The sequence below is a fragment of the Echeneis naucrates genome, chromosome 23 (assembly GCF_900963305.1).
Source record: "Echeneis naucrates chromosome 23, fEcheNa1.1, whole genome shotgun sequence".
Taxonomy (NCBI): domain Eukaryota; kingdom Metazoa; phylum Chordata; class Actinopteri; order Carangiformes; family Echeneidae; genus Echeneis; species Echeneis naucrates.
In genome coordinates this window covers 10,162,138-10,188,657 of record NC_042533.1, presented here as the reverse complement: position 1 = coordinate 10,188,657, position 26,520 = coordinate 10,162,138, and the positions used below count along the sequence as shown (strand labels likewise).

Sequence of the window (26,520 nt, the reverse complement as noted above, 5' to 3'; positions counted from 1 at the left end):
GAGTAGCCGAGCCATTTGTCTATCGACTTGTCAGCTGGTGGGAGAAAGATCCTCTCAGATCAGCGTTTTCCTCCGAGGGAAGGCAGATTCCTCTGGGCCCGTTCTTGCAACACCGGCAACACGTCCATCATGACCATCTCTCAAAGAGAAGACGGTCCCTCCCCTCAGATGATTCAACTCCAGCTTATAGCGTATTCATCTAGAGATACCAGCTCAGAGTGCTGATATGAGGGAACTGAGCCGAACCCTCCGTCCATCTCCTTCATAAGCTACGTCTTCAGGCTATTGATTGCACGGCCACCAGGCTTGCTCGAATGCGATACACCCACCCTGGAGGAAATGATGGGTGAGAAGTGTGCTTACCCTTCTGCGGTTTCAATTTGTGCTTTCCTGCTGTGTCAAAGGTAGAGATGAGGTTGTTCCCCTGTCCGATCAATCGGCGTGTCTCTGTTCATCTAACTGATCAATAGGTACTTAAGAAGTTTGATCTTCTTTGTGCATGAGATCACAGTCATTTAAATGAAGGAGTTTTGTGTTTCCCCCAGTTTGCACAAAAGCTCGGCCCCGGAGGACATTGTGACACGAGTGTGGTGTCTGTGATAACAGGCTTGGTCATGCTTTATGGATCCAGTGTGTTAAAAGCGCTTCTCCATTTCCATCTGACAGAAATGTAGGTTTAATCTGACATTAGGTTGGATATAGCACATTAGCTTTTTGTGTCAAACGGGCAGAATATTACAGATGCCATGGTGCTCCACCGAAACAAATGGCATGTTACTCTTTAGAAAACTAATGGAGGCTTTATCGATTCAAACAAGCCCAGCCACTTGCTTGGTCCCGGCTGTCAGATTGTGTCTAAAGCAATTTCATAAAGATCATTATTTTCTTTCTCGGGATGTCTCGCAGCCAAACAAGATCCTCCTTCATTCGTTCCTGCCTTTTGTACTGCTTACGGCGGCGGCTCTTATGGTCCAATTGAAAATGAATTAGAATAGAATGACACATAATGAAAATCACTAAAAAACATTGGCACGTCACATCCCCTTAGCTTGTTGCACCCTTGAATAGATTGCTTGTGGGGTTCCAATTCCTATGCTCGATCCAGAGCAGTAAGAGGAAATGGGTTTAGCTCACTGTAAAGGACAAGCCATAACATTATGGGTCATAACAAGCGGTGCCACTCATTTATCTCATAATGCCATTAGAGCGAGCGGAGGGAAAAGGTGCTGACATGGGTGTTAGTCATGCAACCGAGCGAGATAACTCAACACGTTTGCCGCACTTATGGTGATCATAGCTGACATAATCAATGTCACCGCAAGCACCACAGTGTCAGATTGTGATCCAACAGGTTGCCTGAATAAAATTTTCCAAATGATAGTTTCTTTATTTTCCGCTCCACTCTCTGTTTCTTGTTTGCGTACTTGTTTCATGAAGTTTTGAAGTATTTTTCTAATGCACAACCTTTGATGCATGACATTTAAAACACAGAACCGGAGCCTTTTGTTTTTTTTTGTTTTTTTTTTTTCACTTCTAGTTGTGCGACTTGCTTCGGTTGTATAGTTCCTGCTCAAGCAGGATCTCCTTTCTTGCAGCAATAGGCTTACCCCCCCCTCCTTGCAACTGTTAATAACCTTTTTTACACTTACATCGTTGCTACATATTTTTACGCTTATGTTTACAGCTCTGTCGATACAACAGCAGGAGGGGAGCGGGGAAAAAAAAAAAGGAAAGAAAGAAAAACAGCCGGCGATTCTGCTTCATCATAATTATTACGGTCCATTCCACATGGGGGAGAGAAACTTCATTATTTTACCTGCAGGGACTGTTAAAATCAAACTCATGAATACAGAAAGTGTCTGTGTTGTTGCTGCTTCTTACCTGTGCTGCTGTTGGAGTTTTTTTTTTTTTTTCTTAAGGCTCACTTAAAGGTAATACATACAGGATATGCACTGTGAACACACTAATTTACGAGCCCCGCCGTACATTCCCTGCTATGCTAAAGCTGCTCAGGTTTGCCAGCTGTCTATCTGAGCTCAAATACAAGTTTATATGTAAGAGGGCAGGTGGGTCACTGCTTTTTCCAACCTGGTGTTTCATCATGTGAAAATGTAATGCACATTTTTCTATTTGGTATGCATTGATGCGCATTGATGTGTCTGACACACACACACACACACACACACACACCCTCACCCCACCCATCTGATAACAGTGACTTAGCTAGCCTCCTCTCCTTACAGCATGCCCATATTTCAGAGGTTATTATGACCAAGAAATTCACAGTAAAGGCATGAATGAGACATACCCTAGATAGCATTTCGCCACGGAGTGTGAAACACAAAAAAATGGTTGCAAAAAAAGAAAAATCATATTTTTATAATGATATGTATTCAGCAAATGAAATATGCCAGGCTTGCACATTTGCCTTGCTGAACAGACAATAAATTATACCTTGTGCACCAGCACATAAGCCCAAGGATAATACCACATCCAATGAGTTGAAAGGAAATAAGGCTTACGGGATGCAGGAAACAGAACGGCCTTGCTTAAATCAAACGGCAGGGGAGAGGAAACATTGTCATGTAGGTCCTGTTGGTGCGATTTACCTCCTGCATGTGTTTTTTCCGGCGCGACTCAGAGCAGCATCTGTACGGTGAGGCTGGCGTGTAAACACTCGCTCCTTTTGCAGATAACGTGGCGGCTACGGACGTCTGAGCACGTCAAGTTGACATACAGAGGTGTGGTAATAAATACAAATGCAAACACACACACACACTATTGCCACTATGTACTATCCTATATTTACTTTAGTACATTGCAAAGCAAATTCCTGCAACTCCAAGTTTAATTTATCAAACAGACTGAGTGTGTTGCATTGTGTGTTTGCGTGTGTGCATCTCATCATACATGCTGAATGCCATCTTCTTGCAGAAAGTGAATAAATGCTGCAAGCAAAACTTGTTGTGCGCGCACAGGCACAGAGACAGTAACAGATACATATGCATACAAACCCACAAAGGGTCACTCGCTCTCACACACACACAAACACGCACATAACACAGTGTGCGGCAGGTTCTTATGGGACCCTGGAGAGGATGAAATATTGCTGCAGAGGCCACACGCAGGCACGTAGTCCGCTTCAAAGCTCACAGACACGCACACACACACACACACACAAATAAGAAAAGACACATACAGGGAAGGATCACCAGTGCAATCTTGTCAGAAGACAAGAAGCGCACAAAGAGACAACGCATCTTCTGCATGTCAGCAGCTCGCGAGCCTGACAAATAACATGCATGCATGCACGCGTGCACACGCAGGACATCCAGAAAACGTTAGTCTCATCTGTCATTTGGTTACCACACATTGACAGACGCAGTACATCCCAATATCACCTGAAGACTTGACATAATCTCTCGCTCGCGCGCCCATAATACACAACCCAACATGCAGGCAGACAAAAAAAAAAAAAAGGCAGAGCTGACATTATGGAGGCAGGGCACAAGCAAAACCAGTGACATCTCAGCCCTAATGGTGTCTGATGGGTAAACAGAGCATAGCCACCCACCTGCCTTTTGGCCCAGGTGGAACCACTTGAGCAAATTGCCTCTTTAATTGATGGACTTGAACTGGTTTCTTTTTGCAAGCCTGTGTGTGTGTGTGTGTATTTTTGTATGTATACATATACGTGTGTGTGTGTGTGTGTGTGTGTGTGGCATGCTCAGTTTCCTGCTGGTGCTTGGGGCTAGAGAAGCAGTAATAGTGGAAAAAGGAATCTGTCAGCCTGTAATGAAATAATTGGCACAAACACGCAGTTGCAGTTGCACTTTGTAATGCAGATACACGTAAACTTCTCGTAGATTTAAGGTCCCTCCCTCTTACACTAAACACAAAAAACGCACACACACACACAGCTTCAACTATGAGTACAGATAACAGCTGAGTGAAGGGGCCTGATGCACCATTTCCTCTCGTTGTAGCTACAAATGAACTAGCCCAGTGGCTGAATATGGACAGACTGTGACAGCAAATGAGGTGGAAAGGAACAGATGAATAAAATGTAGAAAAGGGAGAGGACAAGGAAAATGAGGAGAGGACACTACATACTGATCTGTGTATTTATTCCTACATATACAGTGTGAATATATATATATGTATATATATACATATACATATGGGCAGCACAGTGGTTAGCGCTGTTGCCCCAGAATAAGAAGGTTGTGCCTCTGGTTGCCGGCCTGGGGCCTTTCTGTGTTTTGTTGCATGTTCTCCTTGTACCTGTGTGGGTTTCCTCCCACCGTCCAAAGACATCATGTTTGGGTTAACTGGTGACTCTAAATTGTCCGTGGTCTGAGTGTGAGTGGTTGTTGGTCTCTGTCTCTGTCCGTTGGCTTTGTGATGGACTGACGACCTGTCCAGGGTGACCCCACCCTCACCCAGTCTGAGCTGGGACTGGCTCCTGCCCCCCCACAACCCGGATATGGAAAAGCAGTAGAAGATGAATGAATGTGCAGGAATGTGTAAGAATAAAAGAGTAATGTGCCAATGTAAAAGAGTGGGGAGAGAGAATGGCACAGACAGAGAGAGAAAGAGAGAGAGTCACAGGTTGTTGCTGATGGGTTGCTTCCTGAAATAAATTCTTTTTGGGGGAGGGTTACCATGGCAACTCAGGTAATGGCTGACTAGGATTGGCTGTGTTAGTAACCTGTACCAGTGCTGAGAGAGAGAGAGAGAGTGGATATCGTCCAAATTCTCAGCACGGTTTCAATTTTTGTAAGACTTGGTTGAACTACTCCATGTAGGATAATCCAGTGCTGTACTTGCCTGGGAAGGTGACGATGAAGATGGCTCATCATAATTCTGTCATTTTCCCTGTGAGAGCGAGGATAATACACTCGCTATGCTAACAGAAAATTATGAAATTAGAACTTCACTTGAAATTTGAAATCTAATATGTAATCCTAAAGAATAGAATTTTAATCTTTGAATAATCCTAGAATAAATTCCAGTCAGAACCCAAGATCCATTGTTCACTGTTATCTAGCCATTGAAAGTCTTTCCACTAATAGTACAAAACTGTCCTCTGCCATTGGGGTCAAAGGTCAAATACATTAATGACCCATTGCTCCTGGTGCTTGTGCTCCACACGTTCCACACACACATGCCTCATTCTCTAATCTGAGATTAGTTTGATTTGAACTATATATAACATAGTTGTTATTGCACTTGTGACATTTTTGCACCACTTTCTGTAGTCTTTTTTTTTTTTTTTTTTAAAGCTGAAACATAAATACTTGCCTCAGTTTATTCTCATTGAAGTGCTTGTCATATTTTAGTGTGTGTGTGTGTGTGTGTGTGCGTGCGCATGTACGTGGGAGGACACATTACTTCAAGTCAAAAGCCACAATCGCAGACAGTCAGCATCCTCAAAATAGCCCCATAATGGTGCTGTGCAAGAACATGTGTCTTGTAGTGTAGCCCTCTGGAACTGAGAGGACACAGTGAGGGAGCGGTGTGTTTGTAGTAAGTGTGGTTGATGCAGATGTGGGGAAGCTGCGCCAGTGAAAGTCTCCGCAGGGGGTTGTGTAAGATTGTGTAATGCCTGTGCAAGTATGTGTGAGTGTGTGTGTGTGTGTGCGCGTGCGTGCGTGCATGCATGCATGCAAGCAGGTGTTCTTCCATGGTTCACTGTGTATTTGTGCGCATTTGACTATATACAGTTTGTGCGTCAGTTGGACTCCAGTGAATATGTGCAGTCCTATTTTGTGTGTGTGTGTGTGTGTGTGCGCAGCCAGTCAATAATTAGCACAGACAGCAGGGGGAGGACGATGAGAGAAAAACAAGAGGGAAAACGAGGGGCAAAAAGAGCAGAATAAAAGAAAAATAGTAAGCGAAGCAATCGTAGCTGATTCCCCCGCCTGCCCCCACACCCGCCCCCTGGTTACCGTGGAAATCCAGATAAGGATGCTTCCTCTCTTATTCTGCTAACAGGGCTCTGCATTGGCTCCGACAGAGCCTGAATACCAATTACACCAGCCTGGCACCTCCTCCACTGGAGATAGAGACAGAAATAGGGGCTGGGGGAGCGAGAAAGAGTGACGGTGTGTTGGTTGGGAGTTGGTCGGGGGGTAGATGAATGCAAGGACACGGCGTGTATACAGCTGACCACATAAAATGACGACAAATGGGAGTGGATAGACAGGAGCGGGGACTGAGAGAACAGCCCGTGTCGGGGAACAAGAGAGAAGAGAGGGATGAAAGGAGGGGAGCGGGGAGTATGGCAGAGTTTGGGGAGCTGTAAACAACTAGCACTTAACTCTATCAACAGGCCCTTTGTTCACAGCGTCTCATTCTCCAAGGTGATCAAAGGAGCATAACAAGGTGTCCCCCTGCTTCTGTACTGTCTGTGACCATTTTCTATGAAGTTAAAGCTGTTTTCCCTTAGCGCCTGAAAGTGACGGCTGCCCATCGGCTGGTAATAATAGCAGAGGCCTGATGATAGCTCTGGTGTTGAAGCCAATGAATAATTTATCATTTATGCTGCGCCGCAGTGAGCACATAGTCTCCATTAAAGCACATTGACTGTCTGTGCTCCAGTTTTAGCCTCTGGCTTTATTACTAATGCGTACACACGTGGACATGCATGCACACACACAAACGCACACCCCCATTCGAATGCATTCTTACACATATTCATAAATGGAAAACCTCTTCCACATACTTGACATGTTCCCATCTCTCCTTCTTTTTCCTACATCCCCATTCACTTCTCTTTTGTTATGCAAAATGCTGTCACTACAGCAGACAGGGCCGTTTTCTCTGTAGGAGCAGCAGGGTGCAATGGCAATTCAGGATTTGATGAACTCAAATAAATAAATAAATAAATAACGTGGACATACTCAACTCCTCTGAAAAGAGCCACAATGAAGGAGGTGTTGCACTTTTTTAACCGCCAAAGCACTAACATTGTGTCACTACTTGCTGTGATGTGCACAACATTTTCTTTCTTTTTCCCGTTCTGTCTCTTTCTCCTGCTTTCAATAGCGGCTTCCTCTTATTTATTTAATTGGTGGAGTCAATTGCCAGGCACTAGCTTTGTAACTTCCACATCGAGTTTGCCTGCTTTAAAAATAAGTAGCCGTGTGGAGCCGCCAGCCTCCAGCTCATCCAGTTATTGTGGAACGCTGTGTGCTTCCCTGCTGAATTGGAAGTTATTCTTCTTCCTCCCGTGTATTTTGACTGCTATGCCTAAAGCTCGATGTTTTGCTGAAAGAAATGTTTTTTTGGTTGTTTTTTTTTTTTTTTTTTTCTTGCAGTAAGCAGGTTTACACGGTGACATCATGTTGAGCATGTGGGATTAAGTTGAGCAGTTTGTTCTGCTGAGCTGAAGGACTGCACCGTCACTCTGTCTTCAGACTTTTTAAAAGTCCCTCTGGTGTTCCTCAGTCTACTCATCTGTGATCATTGATTGGTTGTAACATATTTATTATATTGACTTAAGCCAATAATATTACTTTTGAAATGACAGTAAGAAAAATGTTTACTTTCATTTTTGGGTATCAGAAAAATGCTTCAGTGAAGACTACAGACTATAAACTGGCATTAGGGACTACTACAGTCAATTACACAGAAACTTCAGTTTTTAAACCTGATTATTCATATTTGTAGATGCAATATCTCCACAAAGAAAACTCTGTTGTACTTCCCCTGCATCTTTTTAGTAGAATAAGAACTAAATAGAAATATTATATTCATATTGTAACCTTTACCGATAGGAGGTAAAAGAAAGCAAGTCAGATCAGCCATTTTGATCCCCTTTCCTCCTTCCAAGTTTAGAGATGTCTAAATGAAATGTGTAAATTTAGGCTTTGGTTTTTAGGTTTGGTGTTGCATTTATCTAGTTGATACACTCTGACTTTTGTTGGTCCAGCTCTCTGCACTGGCCTCGCACACTATATGATTACTAGCTGACCTCCAATAGTTGTATATTAGTTCTGGCAAATCGCAGATGACTTTCAACTGAATACTGTCCTTGAATGCATCCTGTGCAGAAATTGTAAAAGTAGAAAATTGTCCTGAAACTGTTTCCTCATGGTGCATGTCCTTCTCGATAAAGCACGTTGTAAGGACCACAAAGTGTTGTAATTTACGCAACGGTGGAAATGGAGAAGTACGATCCATCGGTTCTTGGCCGAGTGAAGCTAGCAGGGGAGGAAGAGTGAATTGCAGACGAGTTGCAGGAGAGGAATGGAGAACAGAGAGGGATGCAACTTAATCAAACTCCAGTGCCATCTAACTCAGAGCCTAAATGGCTGAGATTATGGGCCAAGACTGAGACAAGTCAGAAAGAATAAACACCCTTGAGACAAGACAGTCTATGATACTGAAAAGACCGGACTGAAGTGGAAAAAAGCCCAAATTCCCAGTTTTACTTCTACCAGCAAAGCTTACTTTGCTGCGCTGCCATGTTTGATCAGCACACTTTGGAGAGACTGGGGCTTTTTGAAAGTCAAATTTTAATTTCTCTGACATTTTTGCAGGGGCAGTCACATCAACTGCCTCTACCAAGGTTGCATAAGCTAAGTAAAATAATTTCGCAGTGACTCGCATGCTTGAGAAATGAAGCTGAGCAGTTTTTCTTTTTTCTTTTCTTTTTCTCCAAAGCAATGGTTGGAGTTTAATTAGTTCTGTCACATATTTTGCATTGATTTTTATCGGGGCCCCGTGGAGTATATCCACATGCATAATGTTAACATATGCATGGTGGAAGGTGATATTAGAGTTCATCCTAGATAACTGCATATCCACCATTATGGGCTTTATATTGCCAAAGAATTCTCATACAGTTGTGCCTAAATTATAATTTTGTTTATTTTCAGATCAGTTTAATACATTTAATTTGTCATTAGCATTTCGGCTACCCACAAAATTATAACTGTACACAACAAAACCTTCTCTTTAAACTGAAATTGTATCCCGGGGTTCGGGCATGGTGTCCATGCCAATCTGCACTTCCCTCCTGCAGGGACTGTTCCAAATCATTCCACTATTTTTCTGACTCCGTCTCTTCATCTACCTCTTCCTGGCCTTCGGGCACCTGAGGCACGAGATTGCGATATCTCTGCAACCGCGAGATGGGCAGTAAGGTGTGTTATCACTGTTGGCACACTTTAAGAGGCACCGCACATGCACAAATGACACACACATACAGGTACTGCATTGCACAGATAAAAAAGATTGTGACACTCTCCATCTCAGCGTACCTCAGGGCTAGAGAACACAGTCACACCCTGGAAATGACAGAAATGCCATTTTCTGTTACTTCCCAGACACAGTATGGCTCCGTTTACTTTTGTTTGGTTGAAATTTATACTGTTCTACATCATGGTTTTATTTTTAGTTTACTATGTTTTAGACCAGATGGTGGATTTATCATTACCAAAAATTTGAGTTCATTGTGTGTGCGCCCCTTCACACCCATGTGTTGCCGTCTGTTTTGCCCTGCACATTCTGTTCATCATAACAGTAGCCAGGTTACCTCCTCCTTTATCATTATCTCCTTTGCTAGCTCGTAAATCTGTGTGCTGATAGCCCTGCTACAGCGTCCTAATGCATATTCATAACCAAACCACCTAAATATTCATGAGCAAATGTCTGGCCAAACAGCTTCCCCCACCACAACGGTGAAATATAAGGCACACTTTGCCTTTTTATGTGCTTGTTTTCACTGCTGTTTGTGGCAATGGGTGGGGCGTTTTGGAGGAGATGATGTATTTGCATGTCTCAAGGAGAATTATGGGCCCAGAAGTTTCCCTTGCAACTATGCAGACGACTTCACCAAGGTAGTTCCCATTTGATTTTTTTTTTTTTCCTTTCTTTTTTTTCCCCCTCCCAATATTGTCCAGGGGCTGGTAGTTGAAGGTGAAAAATGAGCAGAGTAACAACTTTTGAAAGGTTTATTTTCCAGTGATGCAGCACATACATCACAGTTACAACAATAAATGACATATTACCATGCAAATTAGAGATGCATCACTACCATTTTTTTTACAACCAAAACAAAACAGTAAACTTAATGTATTTTATCAGGTGAAAGAGTTTTTATTGAGCAGTGTTTTGATGGCCATAAATCAAATCTGTTCTCATTGGCGATCTAACCTATTACTGATGCACTGTGTTAGCACTCCTATATGCAGTCCAATTGCATAAAGCTCTCGACAACATCTATTTTTACGCAATCAAAGATGGCGCTACCAAAGTAATATCATTGCATTGATCCTTATTGTTGTGTCATCAGTGAAAATAAGACATGGTATAAAAAAGAAAACTAAGAACTAAGGGCAAGTTTTTGCTTTTATCCATTCAATTTAATGTTCTTTAAAATAATATGAGAAAAGGACATGAGGAATGCCGGGCTGTCATTTACAGGAGCGTTTTTTCAGAGTCCAGTCATTTTGTCATTTGTCACAAATGTTTGCTGAAGTTGATTTCCGAGTCACACAGCAAAGTCAGTCATAGCAAACCGACATTTAAATGACATTTAAATACGAAACCCACCGTGACATTTAAAGCACTTTCTAACCTTTATCTCTGTGTCTTTAACATTAGGAGTAATGATCGGTACAAGGTGTAAAGTTTTGCAGCACTCCCTGTGTTGCCAAGGGAGCCAACTAAGAGCAGCTCAGGTTCTGCCTCCGAGTGCTATACTCCTCCAGACATCAAAACTGTTTCAATAGCCCTCTGGTCACCTCCTGTTATTTAATATCTAACATTCAAGTTACAGGCCCATTTTATCCTGGATATTGATAAATGAGCACCTTTTAACAAACCTGATGATTCAAGCTTAGTTGGACAAAATGGCTGGGCTTATAAGACTCGGGTAACTACTAAGTAACCTAATTATATATGCTTTGTGGAAAAGAATGCCTCAGGGGAGTTCCTCTATTAATCGCCTCTTTTCTACTGATGCTAAATATGCTGTGAGCTTTCTGTTTCATGCACTTTTATTGTACTTCAGCGTTGAACACAGAGAATTTAGCAAATTTGGCAAAACCATTATTGTTTCCATGTTTCCGATTCCCTGAGTATAATGGCATTGCTGCTGCACACTTTAAAAAGGCACCACAACTACACTATCTTACAGCAAGCTTTCACGCAATGGGGGTGTAAGCCCACATGAGGTTCTGCTTCAAAGACTGCGTCACAGGCAGCAGTCATATCCCTGCTACCTGCAGTCTCTGCGTAGGATTGCAGGCTATTGATTCCATACTAACTACTCTGCTGCTGTGTTGGTTGGTAACATATTGCACATTAAAGCTCTGCTGCGATCAATCATTGCTCCAAATTTGTGTTCACATTAACCCAGAACCAAAAGACGCTGTCTTAAGTGCTCATCATCTCAGCTGATTTAAAGCAGACGCATGTTGAGCTCACTACATGAGGGCCCCATCGTCTCATAACAAAGTTGTATTTATTTTTCCTCTCACTTGGATGTCGAACCTTACCTTTGCAGAATAATGTATGTTTTTGCGACATGAAGGGTTGTTTTTTTTTTTTTTTCTTTAACAATCTACAGAAAGGGGGATGAGAAGTCTGAGTTTAAGATGTGTGTATATACAAGCAGGATTTTGTGACATCACAAAGTTTGGAAACCAGTCAGACTGGAGTATGCTGCTAAAAAGGCAAGGTGATGGGAAAAGCTGAATCCTCCAGATCACAGAGACAGAGAATTGACTTTTCAGTCATGTAGGCGACATCTTTAAAAGTTAAACTTTTAAAGTGCACAACATTTGCATACTCGTTGATATTTTATTGAGGGGGAAGGAGCATATGCAATTTTAGGATTTTTTCCCCTGAATAGCATTGTGAACAAAAGACACACAAGCACAACTTGCCATTCAAATTCCTAAGACATGACTGAAGGCAATCCTCAAAATGTTATTCCCTATATGGAAGATGTATTAGGTTTTATTTAAACCATTATGTAAAAATATCTCAACATCTGGGAAATGCACTGAAAATTTATATGGTTTAAAATATTTCTCCTGCTTCTCCTGAGGGTGTGATGGAAATGTGTGAGTGAAAGTGCGGTAATTATATTTGTGTTTTAAATAAACGCTTGTTCCGCTTCATTTAGCACCTTTAAGAAAAAGAAAGAAACAAATGATGCTGCCTTGTATATCTGTTCAGCTCTTGCCAATAGGAGACTTGAACTCTCTCTAAAAATTCTTTGACATTCACTGACATTCACCATGAGTGCACATGGTCTGATTTTGTTACTGTGCCCGAAGAAAAACTGCCCCTTTTCTGCAATTGAGATATGGAGGTGTTGTGTGACTGCGACTAAATGACGGTGTTTGACAGCACATCCCTTCGTCTGACAGCCTAAAGCCCCTCGCGTCCCGCTGCCCCCCCTCCAAGCGAGCATCGCATGGGCACCAAATTGTTCATCTGTGGGACATTTCCAATGAGCACAAAAATCCGAGGAAGAGATTTTTCTTTCCTCCTCTATTCCAGCTTTCCATCAGACATCAGGGATTCCTGAACATGGGTATTTCAGTTTCCAGCAAGCCAAAGTCTGCAGTCAATGACATGCAGCCTGTGCGCGAGTGTGTATGTATGTCTCCATGAATGAAAGCCACCATTAACAGTGGGGCCGACATGAGATGAGCTGTGTGCTTCATGCTCTGCACAGTTGTCTCATTGTCAGTCAGTCAGCTGTCAGCAGCATTATTGCGATGATTAGGAAAAGGCCATTTGTTCAGACCAGGGAATCACCACTTCTCAGCTCATTTGGTAGAGACTGGAGGTGGAGAGGAGCAAGGACTGATTGAGCCCACTGAATAACTTAGGTCATGGCACAGACCACTCAAGTTTTTAGTTTTTTTTTCTCTTTTTCTCTTTTGTCGTTGTGTTGAATTTCTTCTTCGTTTCCTTCTGCCACAGTTTCTCCTCTATCTCTCAGTCACGTCCATCATCTCTTTGTCTCGCGTCCTTTTCCTCCCAGACACAGTGACAACCGCTCATAGAAACGTAAATTGCAAATTTTGAAGTCTCGCTGAAGTGACAGCTTCATGCATCCTCACTGGCTTTCATCGGCGCATTAATAATGTGCGATGGTAATTGGGCGAGCTGCTAATCGGGCAGAGCGTCGTGTTTCTTTACAATAAAGCGACTACGACTGTTCTTCTGCATGAAACAGCTGTGGTAATTGACCATGTGCTACCCTTAATTTCTGTTTCTATGCCTCTTCTCATACGTATACAGCGATAACAGTGGCAGATGTGCAATCTGAAACAATGGGTCCTTGATTTCAGACCGAGGTGGCCTTTTTTCTGCCTAGAAAAACCATTTTAGACGACTAAGGTGAGTGCAGGTTTTTTTGCGGCTAATTAGCTGATGGAGGAAAAAATTAGCAGGTTGATTGTTGACTTGTTTTTTATATTATTGTGAATGGGCTGTGGCTACGAGACTGTGCTAAAAGATTCAGGCTAAAGCCATAAAAGTTGACATCAATATTGTGCTACGACGTTGGGTAAGTTTGAGAACTGTATGTACGTAATTTTTTTGTAAAATCATTTCATTTCGCTTTTAATATTACGAGAGTGTTTTGAATAAGAACTAGCCGACTGATCACACAAAGCTAATGTCTCCCTCCCAAACACAACAATGTGCGGGACAGAGCTGTTAACGTTAGCATAAACTCTGACGGCATCCGTAGAAATTCACAGCGGAGCGCGCAACCCATGAATGAGGTGTTCAATGTATCTAACTGCTCAATTTAGTCTTTAATGATGTACTCCTCGGAAGTAACGCTAGCTTAGCCGCACATGCTAATGACTGCAGATTATGTGTGGGCAGATAAATACGCTGTTTAATCCTTTTCCTTTTACTCTTGTGATTTTTTTTTTTTGTTTGTTTTGTTTTGTTTTGCCAAGGCCACGGAAAAAAAAACTCTTGCTATTACTTTTAGAACAAATCCAAGTCTGGCGTGACATGATGTGTTGAATACATGTTATGGGCTGGCTGCACAGTATACAAAGCATTTAGAAATTGTAATCAGCTTGGCCATCAGTTTCATATCGATGCAGGCCCGCATTCTGGAACAGTTTGGCGGAGAAGCAGCCAAAAGCCAAGATCCATCAGTGAGAGTGGCAATTCTGCTGGCTTGTGTCTCTTTGTTTTCATTTCCTGTATCCCAAGTTGTGCTTACAGCCTCATTTCTCCCCCGGGAAACAATGATATTAATTTTTAGTGTGGTAGGCCTGCCAACTTTCTGCAACTAATCCATCGTGTCCTTTACAGGGGACCGCTTTAGACCGGCATCTCATGTGTTCTGGCAACATTAGTTATGTTGGTGGGTTTTGTTTCTTTGTTTTGTTTTTATATGTCAGTCACCTAGTAGAATTGAATCAAATGTTAATTATTTTGAAAATTTGGAATTTCGGGTATTTTCTTGGACAACAGACTTCACAGTGTGCACTGGACTGTAGACCTCTCATAAGACTGCAGTCAGTAAGTACTAAATTAAAGCGCTCCATGTGTTCACACTGCCTGCTGGAGCTGTTTTGGGTTTTTTTTTCTCATGGGCAAGAAGCACCGGCTGCTTCTTCATATATTGACCCTGCTTTTAAATAATTAAATGCTTAAGAACTGCTATCCTCTGTTTCTGCTTACCATCCTTAGCAAAAACGGATTTTACAAACAACCTAATGCCAAGACCTGTTGAATGAGTTTTTCTTTTGCTCAGCTCTAATCTAAAACCTTAGAAATGTGTCTGTTGTGCAGTAAAGAGCCTTGCGTAAGTATTTTTAAGAACCCTGAAGAGGCGATGTATTTCCACTTTGGAGATTTACTTTGTTAGCTGTGTCGCCTCAAGTACAAATATACAGAGCTGAATATGAGTCTAACAAATAAATCAAGTTCAAGAGGGAATGGGATTTACCTTCGGAATGTAAGCAGTGGTGATGGTACTGAGAGCAGGGATTGGGCTACAGATTCAGAATAGATCATATTTAATTTTTTCCACATCCAAAAACAAGGATAAGCAGTGAAAAGACAACAAAAGGCTTTCTGCAAAAGTTTTTGTCCATCATTTTTATTCTTTTTTTGTATCCTTATTCTGAAAGATGACAAAAACCCGTTCAACAGAAGTATTTCCAGTTTTTAGGAGGAAAAACTGATCGGCGCACTCTTCTTGATCTAACCCCAGACGTCAAACATAGGGCCTGCAGGCGGGAAGGCAACAAGCATTTGCTGTGTTCCGGGAAGACAAGCTCATTTTTAAAAAGCACAAAAAAAAAGAGATTAGATTCAAGGACTTCAAGGAATGGGATGACCACAAAATCCTGCAAGACCGTGTCAATATAACTGTAACTACAGACCAGCCTCCAAACCCACTGCTGATCTCATTATGTGCAGTCTGCAATGCTCCCCCTTTGGCTGATAAAATAAAAATGGATCATCCTCTGAAATTGGCATTGATATACGCTAAAGCTGAGCTATAATATCTTAAAGGACAACCCCATCACTGCACTACGGACACCTGTTTCTGCGTTTGTGTAATGAGTGAGCTATATAGTGTACTTCCTTTGAATGTATTCAAATTTATTTGTGGAGCTTTTCAGACGGACTGAAAACAGAAGACAAAGAGGGATTTAGAGTACCAAAATGAGGATAAAAAAGAGCCATAGAGGGTTGAGGACACACGCGCAAACAGAAAGACAGACAGATCAGAGGACAGATAGGACTGGGAGAGGCTGGCAGACGGAGCAATGTGTATGTGTGTGTGTCTTTATGCCCCAGCTGAGCCTCAGCAGAGCAGCCGCACAGAGGCCAAGTTAAATGGGAAGGGGAGATTAAAGGCAGTGCCGGGGCCTGCAGCCTCTGTATTCAATCACCGCTCTCACCCCACACCCCTGCCTGCATGCTGATCAAGCAGCAGTGAAAGGAGCCGTACACCCTGCCACTCCCATGCACACGTGCAAGGACTATACACTTATCAGATTTTAACCACATGCGAATCGAAAAAGCATTAGAGTGATGAAAACTTCATCGAAGCTGCTGTCATTGAAACATTAATATTATTCATCTGTAACATCACATCCACACTGGAAAGCTCTTTGGCCACAATGCAACACAATAGAACAAAGCAGCATAAATTTACAAGCATTTGTAATTTGATTCATAGTTGTGTCGCTGTGAAATATCTTTTAGAAGCGCATGGTGACTTGAATCTCTTCAACAGAACTTCAACCTTTTGACAGTTTCCAGTGAGCGAGATTATTGAGTCCTATAGAGCAGGTCAGTGGGTAAACAGAGGTAGGGAGGGGTGGCTGGGCTGATGCATGAGTGCGCATGTGATCAGCCTGGTTACTGTCACAGATAAGGATCAAACTACAGCTTCCTTCGGTTTAATGCGTCTCTACAGAGCTGGTGGTTCTGCATACACAAAACGTCGATCCAGAGCAGTAGGATCCCTAATTAAGTGAAAAATCTCGTCTGTCAAACGTTGTAGCCCTTCTGCAACACTAGATTGATGCGTCATGTAGGAATAAAGCTTCCCCTTGATTTTGATTTTAATTCCCTTCCAGGGAGCTTTTTTTTTTTTTTTTTTTTCTGCACTTCCCCTCCACATACAAGGTTTGATTTTCAATTAGTCATAAATTATTCAAATTCCTGAAGGATTCTCTTCATGTTTGTTTGAGTATTTGGCAGTTGTGTCATTGAAAAATCATTACCAAGCATACACTTTGTGGGATCTCCTTATTTTTGCATGCGAAATATTATGTGGGATCTCCCCAATCTCGTCATGCTGACTTTCAGATATTTTTGCATCGATGTGTGCATCATCGTTTTACTTCAAGGAACTGCACGAGCATTGCTAATGGGTCATTTAGAGCAGCAGTTCTCAGCCTGTCACGAAGTTTGTAAAAAAAAATAAAAAAAAATATGTGACAAATGGGTGGCCGGTTAGTAACAGGAGGATTTAAAAGAAAAGATGTCATGAGAATCATCAATTCGTGAGACAGAGGGCAAATGGCCAAGTGATCTCTCCCTCATCGGACAGAAAGGAGAGAGTGAACTTCCTCTGCTTTCGATTCAGTCCAAAATGTCGTACAAAAGAAAAAGCTCTGAAAATACATCATTCGGCCTCTGCGCTGGCACGCGGTCAGATGTGGGCTGCTGTCATTAAGTGGGCCATGAGCCGCATGCCTCGCTGGTTAAACGCTGTTCTGCGATTGACCCTCCTGCTTGATTTATGTTTCCCTCATTTACACTCAAGTTCATCCATTTAATTGATATTTAGCCACATGGATAAACTGTAAACTGCCATTTTAACATGAAATATCAGGAAGGAAGAAACGGTCATGCATCCATGGCAGTTTGGGTTGTGTTGATCTTAGTTTTAGCACATACAACAATCTCAAATACGCAATAGCAAATGTGAAAATTATGTGCAGATAAAGGTTTTTAAAAGAAAAAAGGAAGAGTTGTAAATTTGTGAATGTCCCGTTGCTGTGTGTCAGTAAGAGAAGAAATGGAGAGAAAAAAAGTTGTTTTTTTTTTTTTTTTAAACGTGAAAGGGGACTGCAGTTAAGCAGATGCTTAAATGCAGCTGAGTAGCTGTCTTTAACCAATAAGTTCCCGCACAGCCACACTCACACAGTTCAGAGGCTTTATTATAGATTTTGATGCACTGGAGTCCAACCGGCCCTGATTGGGGGGTCTAACACCATCTGACATACCTTGCGTCTGTCCCCCAAGGATGCTGGAATCGAGAAATAATTGGGCTTTCACATGATCACCCAGGGGTCTTTAGTCTGCAGAATCATAGCAACATTTAAGGAACTTTACCTTGTCATCATTGGCCTACAGTGATCTATTCTCTCAGGGTGGAAAATGTGCTTAATTGCAGTAGTGAAGTGGCGCTGGCATTCGAGTGTGTATGCACATAAGCTTTCCTGTGTTACCATGGGTTACGGAGGTCATTTGTTTTCCCTTTTCTCCCACCGATTTAATTGATGATCATTCATTGTTTCATGCAAGCACCCTGTTATTAAGCAGAGTTCATTATTCTAAAACACTTACGCTGGGGAAACGAGGGCATCTCATGGGAAAACACCATTCTTTGCATGCTTTACACAAGGTCACAGCAGGAAAAGGAGGCCCTTGCTTATTATGAAAACGCTATTGAGCTGCACGGGAACTAAGTTGAATTTATTTAATCACAAATCAATGGAAGAAGGAAAAAACATGTATGAGGTCAATAAGAACCTGTCTGAAAGTCCCTGTATTCTGCAAGTGGCTGCCCAGAATTAACAGCATCCTGGGGCCCCAGTGAGGCCTTACAGCTAAGGCTGCTATTGATTCTTCTGTGAAATTAGATATTTAGTCTGTAAAATGTCATAAAAGTTGGTGAGCGGTTCATTTTGACCTTCATTTTCCATTCTATAACATTTTTTTTTTTTTTAAACTAAATGAAGTCTGGTCTTAAACACTATTACGGTTTTACAGACATTTTTAGTTGAAAACATAGCATTCAATTACAATTGATGGTCCATTGTCAGAATTTTCTACCTGTTGATTGATCCGTTGACTAATCGTCGTTCTTGTCTTCAAATTTGAGAAACTTTTTGACAAACGCTGGTGTTTTATCTTGGTAAAATATTAAATGAATCATTTGTTAAAGCTGTTCATCAAAATCGTAGTGGATTGTTTCTTTTGTCAATCAACTGTTCATTATGAAGCCGCTCTCATCCCGAATGTTTTCATCTCTCTGCTGTAACACACTTGGTTAACTTGACAATGAGTCTGCAGCCCCGCTAGATCTGCACTAAATGCTAATGATGTTTAGCAGGTTCACCATCTTAGTATAAAATGTTAACATGCCAATTTGCTAATCAGCACCGAACAGAGTGCTGTACGTTGAGAACTTAAAAGAAGAAAGCTCTGATCTGTGTTTATTGTCTTTATTGTGCTTTAAAATTCATTTTTTAAACAAAGACTTTTAATGAAACATGTTGGAAGCAGCTTTCAGGTGTTAAGTTTTTGCTATGGTTGCATGGCAACATTCACTCAGCTTTGTGAGGGGGCACATTGAGCTGTCTGGTGCTTATATTTGCCTTTTATAAGCTATATTTCTGCTTATATTCTCCCATAAGTGCGTGTGTTTGTTTTAGTGTGTTTCAGTGCTTCTGTGTGTTTGCCGCTTGCCCAAGCTTTTTACGGAGGGAAGTCGGGGGGGAAGGAAATCCAAAGCAGATCCACAAAGCAAGCGAAGCGCTCAGACAAGCTTGCTTCTCCCCAAAATAGATCGGCCAGACCACAGTTCCCCCCGCCCCCCCCCCCCTCGTCATGATGAGAGAGTGCTCCCAATGAGAATTGTCTCCAGAACTTTCTCTGACTCATGGAAGTATAGACAGGGTATTAATAATTTCAAGCCTCGCCTCATGATGAGTTTTTGGTCACTCTATCAGCGTTAGGGCAGAAAATGAAAGTCTGCTACAAGTCAGGGCGGTTCAGTTCTCACTATAAGTAATCTTCTGCTTCTTATAAAATGGAGGAACATTAGCTCATAATCCTTCCTCTGTAGATATCGGAATTGTTCAAATTTAGGCATCAAGGCTACTCAAAGATGAAGTTATTTTTCAAGTCACTGATTGTTTAAAAGGAACAATTTGAAATGTTGAAAGCCAGGAGTCAAGTAAACTTAGCATAAAGACTCAGTTTAAAAGTAACAAAAGTATCATTAAGTGGCACTTCTTTGACTCTTTATATTCTGTCAGAATTCTGTCAGCCACTATTTTAATTAATCCAAGCAGTTTGATACCTCCAGGCTGAATGTGGAGATTAAGTGGTAACAATTTTACTATCTAATTAGAATAAAACAAAACAAATACATAAAAAAAATAAATACATAAAAAAGGAAGGGACAGGGTAGTTTCCAAAGCTTTGAACTCATTCTACAAAAGGAATAGGTGTTGCACGGTATTTGGGTCTCCTGCGGCTCTGTATAAATCACTAAACCACTGGTCTCACAGCTAATAATTTATGAATCGAGCTAGCCAGGGTTTCTTCAAATCACTTCCTTTCATCCGAATACACTGGTCTGGACATGAATGTTATTTTTCCCATCTTCACAAATGAGGACAAATTGCTTTTCATGATTGTCAAGGTCCAGACTCCAAATAAATTGAAATCCAACTAAATGGGCAGCTTCGTTGTTCCTGTACCTGACGCTCTTCTTGTTCAAGTGAGGGTCATTGTGCAGATTTCATTTCGGCCCTACATCACCAGACTCCTCTTTTCCCTGAAGCAGTCATTTTGTCTGTTCCTCTCTCCTTCCTGTTAGACCACATGCTGTTCAGTTGGCTCTTCCAGCCTCTGATTAGGCTTGTTAAAAGGATTCATTTAACAACTAGCCCACCAGGCCTCGGGGTAGAGGGATGACATCAAGGTTCAACTAATGCAGCATTTGGATCCAAAATGGGATTTCAGAGTTGCAGTCTTGGCGCCGGACTCCCCTCTCTCATTTTGAACAGCTGTAGCGTGCTGGAGTGATATAGCATTTTACTCTGGCAGCGTCTAACTTGTAGTCTACACACATGAACGCTCTGTCCTCTCCAGCAGAGCAGATGTGATGGTAGTTTCCAGCTACATCAAGCTGCCATGTTTCTGGGTTAAGTGGTGAGTATTTGGAAAAGATTTTGTATTTATTTGTTTTTTGTTTTTTTTGGTTTGTTTGTTTGTTTGTTTGTCTTCAGGGTTTGTCCATTACACGTGTCCTCTTGGTGTTTAGAAAAAAGCATGGCCGTGTGTCAGCATCCAATTCCTTCATGTTGCTTTAAAGCGAAACACAAACACACGTCACCCAGCCCCTTAGAAACGGCATGACAACATTTGCGTAGTATACAAACCAATGATATTTTTCATCACTTTAGGTTTCTCACCTTGCACAGCATAATTTATCCCCGCGAGCAAGATCAGTGCTTTAAGGACGCAAATGTCAGCCGCCTGAATGGCTCAAACAACAAAGGTCTAGATGTATCTGAAGGAAAGGACCTTCCCTACAGGCCAGTAATACAGTTTTCAGATTGTTGTCACCATCCGCCCTTTGAAAATAACATAATTGAGTAATAAAAACCAACAAAAGCAATAAAAGCTCCCTTCCATCTATATGGTTTGGTCAATATCTTATTTTTTTGCGATGCAAACAAGACATGGATACAAAGTAACCACAGAATTTACTCCGCTGATCTCAGGCTATGTTCAATTTTGATCCCTAACGTAATCAACACTTTATGTTGGGACTTCCCGAGGAAACCGTTGTCTGCATTGTATGAGCATCATTACTGGTCCGATTTAATTTTCATATCAGACTGAGCACTGCTCAGTGTCAGAGTCTTGTTGCTGACCCTTATCAGTGGTGTTAGAATCTCAGATGTCCATTGAGGTCAAACGCTTTTCAGTATCAAGTTAGCCCAGATGATCAGCTTTCTTGGCCTGACAAGATAAGCTGCCACAGTATCCAAAGGAGTATTACTTTCCATGATGCGTGTGTAAGTGAGAGTGAGAGGTTGGTGAGGCAACGTTCTCCAAAATTCATATGTGATGCAGGGTGAGGCCTGTGTTAATCGGATACAAATTGCAATTTTGTGTTACACCCCTATTCATTATACAGTGCAATGTCACTGTAATTCCATAGCATGTTTAAAGTGAGGGCAAGTGCAATCCTCGCAATTTCATTAAAATGCATTTCATTTATTGTGTAGGACCTGGGAGATGTGGTGTTGATTTACCATGCACAAACATTTTTTTTTTTGCGATTGCTTTGGAAGGTAGCCCTCATCTTTCATATGCACACTGCCACGAGCATGCAGGCTAATTATAAACCCTTCCTGTTCAACCGCACTTGAATATCTTCGGTAAATTATATGGCAGACTGCATTTTTGTGTCAGATTCAGAAGGACACCCAAAAATACTATAGGTGCGGGAGGGGGGTTCTATCTTGTGCAGCTCAGTATGGAATCCCAGTGTGACTCCAGCACACAACAGATTTTCAAAGGGCAAAAAGAACTATACCTATCCCTCCTACCAAGCCTAAACCACACATTTTAAAAATATCTAAGAATTTGATTCAGCAGATTGAGACTCAAAGATGGGGCTTTTAGTTTTGTTTGGCTCTCTTGAGCAGCAAAAACAAGAATAATTTAAAATATGAATGTGAAAAAGCCTCTTGGAGGGAATAAAAAAAAAAAACATGTTCTCAGACATCTGGGCAAAATATACAAGGCGGAGAAGGACGGAAAAATGTTGTCTCTCCCCCCCTTGTAGCTCTGCTGACATTTGTCAAATGGCTGTGTATGGCAGAGCAGTTGTAATGGGCTGAGGAGCGGGAGGAGAAATAATAAAGCAAAGGAGCATGTCAATAACATTACGTTGTATTAAGCCATACGCTCTGCCATATGAATCCATCTTCTGCCACAGTCAGAGCTTTCATTTCACTCTAGGGTGGCCACACATACATTTTAATCAGCCATTTGGCTGGCCAAGCTGACAACTGCTCAGCAACAGAAGCCGATAAGGGTGGTGATAAATCATAGCACTACTGGTACCAGCTCTGGGTTCGTTTTTGAGAACACGCGCCAGTTTTCTATATATATATATATATATTTTTTTTTTTTTTTTTTTTTTTTTTTTTTTTTCTCTCTCACCGTTTTGCGCGGCTTTCTCAGGAAACACGATTAGTTTCCCTTCTTCACAGTCAAATATTTTCACAGGATGGCTGTGTTGAAAGTGGACTCTATCATAAATCTTTGCATGTGTTAAATAAAAATTAAAGATATACCATGAAATTTAAAGTAATTGCGTAGTTTTGCTTTCTGGAAAAAAGAGCTGTGAATCCTGTAATATTTTCTTCAATATTTTCAGTTTTCTTCTCCTTTTCTGCAGATCCCTCCAGGCCGGTAGAAACAGGGATACTTTTTTGCAGTGCAGAGGTTTTGTTTCACTTCTCTCTTTTTCCTTTCTTTTCTTAGTTTTGCTGTGTTTAAGAATGGCAATGTATGTGGTAATCGTGGCGCTGCGCTCATGGGAACGCTTTGAGCAGTTTGCTGCAGAAAAAGACGGGAATGAAGGTGAAGCCTTCTTTATTGGAGGACTGAGACCAGCTTATTCTCGCATTCTCTCACACATTATTTTTAAAAGCTGCACACGCATTGTAAGCTAGGAGCTGAAACCAGCGAAAACCCAAATTCTAATTTGCAATTCTCTACAGATTGATGCCTCTATCATCTTGTGTACTTGAAATTCACACCACAAATATTCAATATGCCCAAAAGACATGTGGAGGGAATTTGAATATGAATTCCTCTGTTGCAACCATGGGGTTGATATTTATGGTTTCTAGTTACTGTTTTGGAGAAATTTCCATAAAGTCTGCTACTGACATTTACATTCCTCATGAGATTTTCTTTTGCCCTCACAATGTCTTAACCTTTCTTCCAAAACAATGTTTAGGTCAAAATCACCCACCCCCATGTTCTGTTCACTGTTTATCAGCTAGCGTTAGTATGCTCTCGCACAAAATGAAGATAGGGTGGTAAAAGTATTGCTGGTGCCTACTTTAGCATGCTTACCTTAGCATTTAGCTCAAACCGCCGTGATGTCTAAACCTCACAGAGATTTAACATTGCTTGGTCTCACCAGAGGCAGAATAAAGAATAAATCAGCTAATATGATCCCAATTTGCATGAATTCCACCTCCTGAGACACTTATATTTGATGTCCACCTACACTATGACAGCAAATGCAGTCATACCGAAATATGAGTCAGAGAACAACGCCGATATTTTTATACTGGGTTTAAAATTAGAAGATTCTTCATCAATCTCATGAAGCCACTGCAGACATATAAAAGAATATACATCGCAAAACAACAATGCGGAAAAGATTCCCAGCAGCTACAGCTGTGACAGTAGAAATAAGGCCACCGTTTGATGAAACGTAGGCAATTAATGAGCTCCTTCGACTCAAGGATCGCGACGTGGAATCAGCCAAAGTCTTTGAGGCTTTCGACTTCACACGTGGTACGTCAGCACCACAGCTATCCGAGCGATTACCTGAGACATCCAAACTGTCTTTTCAGCTCGTCGCAATAGAGGAGCTCCAAAGGAGAGGGAACTGACAAAAGGAGGAAGCAGGAAAAAAGGTACTCACTAGAAGATCTGCAGAGGTGGTGGGTGCAGGAAGTAAACGAGCACACACATACACACACACAGTTTGATACACACACACGCACGCACGCAAGGGCTTACATGACAAGTCATTATCCGCCATCAACGAGAGAAGACAGAAGACTTGCAAGAGGGAGGAGGAAGTTAAGTAAGGAGGCATGAAGGAGAAAAGAGCAAGCAATATAAAGGAAGAAAGGAAGGCAGAGGAAGAGGAGGAGAGCAGGAGAGGGGGTGGTGGAGGCACGGATTTGGTCTTGATCTCTCAAGTGCAGGAGATATAACAGATTGGATTTTGTGGCATGCATTTTGAGCAAAAGCATCCGGTGCTGGAAATCTGCAATCACTTTGCAATAGACCTGAACGTATAAATAGACACAAGCCTATACCGCATGTTAATGTATGGACATTGGATAGAGTTTACAGTGGAAGCACAAATAGCTAACAACTCGTGCTTGCTCCTCAAAATCGCACATGCATATTCAGCATATTGGTTGAAATGACTACCCTCTTAAGTCACTATGCTTACTTGAAATTCTTAAAATTCTTGTAAGCTTTTCAACAAATGAATAAAACTTCACACAACGCTGGAAATTACAGAACTATTACAAAGTTTTCGCAACAGAAAAAGGAAAAACTAACAAGTGACACAAAGAAAACCGTGGCAGGTGCAATAAGAGAAATCTATACTTCAGACAGGAAGTAACAACGGTGATTTTCTTTGCTCTGTCTGTTTGCTGTTAGTGCAAAGCATGACACTTTTGTAAGTGCAGTAATTGTCTGAGTGTGTGTGGTAATAAGTCTTTGTTTGGGAAAGGAGTGGGTCGGATTAGATGTAATGCCACTGTTGTTTGGATAACAAGATCACCATCAAGATTACAAAATATGTGTGGGTGCATCTTCAAAAAAGTGTTTAATAAGGCTGCTAAGAAAGAGGTTTTGTTGAATGGGAAGATTAATTTTATAAGTTATTGTGGAATATTTAAATAATCTTTGTTTGGAAAAACTGTGTTGTTTCTTCTCCACAGAAACTGGAGCCTAGTTTATTTTATTCCTGCTGGTGCACATGCCGCAGTTTGGAAGTTTGTTCACAGTGGTGTGCTGTGTGTTTTAATTGTCTTGAGATTTGCCCTAAAAAAATTGTATTATGGAGACGAATCCATCAACATTGACATGCACTGTACGCACCTTTCTCCCTCTCAGGCCTCTCAGGTACCAGTGTGTGGATGAATCCTGATAGATCCCCATTACCCCAGGTGTGACCCCATGCAGCTCAGTTCATTAAGCCCGCCACCCAAGTGTTCGGGACTCAAGTCCAGATTTAATCACACCTTCCATCCTCTTGCCAATCACAATTAGATCCTGATAAGCCTCTCCAGGATGGCACCCGAGGGCCTCCACACAGAGACTAAGGTTAATTTGCAAGCAGTAAGGCCCCGGCTACAAGGCCAAAGGTTACCTGATTGAATGCATGGAGGATGTGTGTGTGTAAGATGGGTGGGTGGTGGGGGGCTTGGGTGCAATTACAAAGTTCATCAGTATTCATCCGTTTCATTTGTGGCTAATGGGTACATTACCTTCAAAGAGGTGGGCTGATAGGATGTGGTCCTTAATGGGAAATAGCTTTAGGTAGCTGAAATCTAAAAGTGATTTTTTATTATTATTTTTTTTTTCCTTTCACCATTGTCTTTTAAAGTCCCCCCACATATGCCGTCACATTGGTGAGCTGCTGCGTCAGCTACTGAGCAGGTCCACAGGAGCTGTTCAGGGTTAAAGCTCTTGGGAATCTGTCTCCTGACTTATAAGTGGGGAGATAAAAATGGTTGTCTCACTGTGTTTCTGATGTAGCAAAAGTTCTTTAAAACCGAGAAATACGCAAAACAGAAAAAGAAATTGCATTGTTTTGTCACCGTCAGTAGGTTTTACCTGTTAAATGTGTTTAGCTACAGTCACTCTGGTTTAACCTGAGTAACGTTAGATAACTGGCTTGTTGTTAATGTTTGCAACACTGGTAAATAGCTCATTGGGTTACTCAGTTGATAATAGCTGCTTAATCAACCACATCAATATATGAGCAATCAGTTCCTACAGAAAGAACACTGACAAGCTGATTTCGAAACCATAAAATTTTATTTTGCTCACAAATGTCAGTATCAGCATTGATGAAATAAAAATGTGCTTATCTTCTTATTTGGTATTTAAAAATGGTCTTGTTTATACATACAAAGTTTCTTCAGTTAAATACAGACACACGCACAGTAAGGACTTCATTCAGGTGCT

The 26,520-nt window shown here is 41.5% G+C and overlaps 1 protein-coding gene across 1 annotated transcript in view; it reads left to right on the top strand.

Moving 5' to 3' along the window:
• The window catches only part of LOC115037011 (chemokine-like protein TAFA-5), a 124,209-nt gene that overhangs the window by 48,820 nt on the left and 48,869 nt on the right, over positions 1-26,520 (top strand). The window lies entirely within an intron of this gene.